Genomic DNA, 1,176 nt, shown 5'->3' on the forward strand with positions numbered 1-1,176 from the left:
CTGACTGCCTCCCCACACTGCTGGCCCATGTTCATCTTGGAGTCAATGATGACTCCGAGATCCTTTTCCAACTCTGTATTGACAAGAAAGGAGTTCCCCAACCTGTAGGTATGGTGCCAGCTGCTCCTCCCCAGGTGCATCACTTTGCACTTGTCGGTGTTGAATCCCATCCTATTCTCATCTGCCCACCCCTGTAACCTGTCTAGGTTTGATTGCAGCCTATTCCTCCCTTCTAGCGTGAGGACCGAGCCCTGCGGAACCCCACTGCCCACATCCCTCCAGGTCAAAAATGACCCATCCACTACCACTCTCTGGGTGCAGCCCTCCAGCCCGTTGGCAACCCAAATGATTGTGTGAGTGTCAACACCACAGTCCCCCATTTTCTTAATGAGAACAGGGTGAGAGACAGTGTCGAAAGCCTTCCGAATGTCCAGGAAGACTATGTCCACTAATACCCCTGCATCTAATTATTTGGGAATCTGATCATAGAAGACCACCAGGTTGGTCTGACAGGACCTGCCACTAATGAACCCGTGTTGGTTGCCCCTAAGCATGATCTCCCCTGCTGGCCCCTCATGGATATGCACCAGAATAATTTTCTCAAAAAGCTTGCCCAAGATCGAGGTAAGACTAACTGGCCTATAGTTTCCCGGGTCCTCCTTCTTCCCCTTTGTGAAGATGGGACCCATGTTGGCCCTCTTCCAGTCCTCTGGCACCACACCAGAGCACCACAAGTGCTCGTAAAGCCATGCCAGGGATCCTGCAATGACCTCAGCCAATTCCCTGAGTACTCTAGGGTGGAGATCGTCCAGACCAGCTGACTTGAATACATCCAGTCCCTCCAGAAGTTCCCTAACTAGTTGCTCACTAACCCTTGGCCTAGGTGTGCCTCCCCTGGGGCCTGAGGGGGGCCCAGTGGGGGGTGACTGTTTCAGTCCCTGCTTAGGAAAATGGAGGCAAAGAAATCGTTAAATATGTTGGCTTTGTCGTCTTGTGTGACAACCAAATTTCCTAATGTGTCTTACAGGGGCCCCACATTACCCAGAATCTTCTTTTTACCCCCCATGTATTTTAAAAAAGGACTTCTTGTTGTCCTTAATCCGGGAAGCTAGTCCCAGTTCCATCTCTGCATTGGCCTTCCTGACTGCCCCCCTACATCCCCGAGCAACTGCAGTA

Source organism: Crocodylus porosus, unplaced genomic scaffold (assembly GCF_001723895.1).
Source record: "Crocodylus porosus isolate Cpor-Errol unplaced genomic scaffold, CroPor_comp1, whole genome shotgun sequence".
NCBI classification, from domain to species: domain Eukaryota; kingdom Metazoa; phylum Chordata; order Crocodylia; family Crocodylidae; genus Crocodylus; species Crocodylus porosus.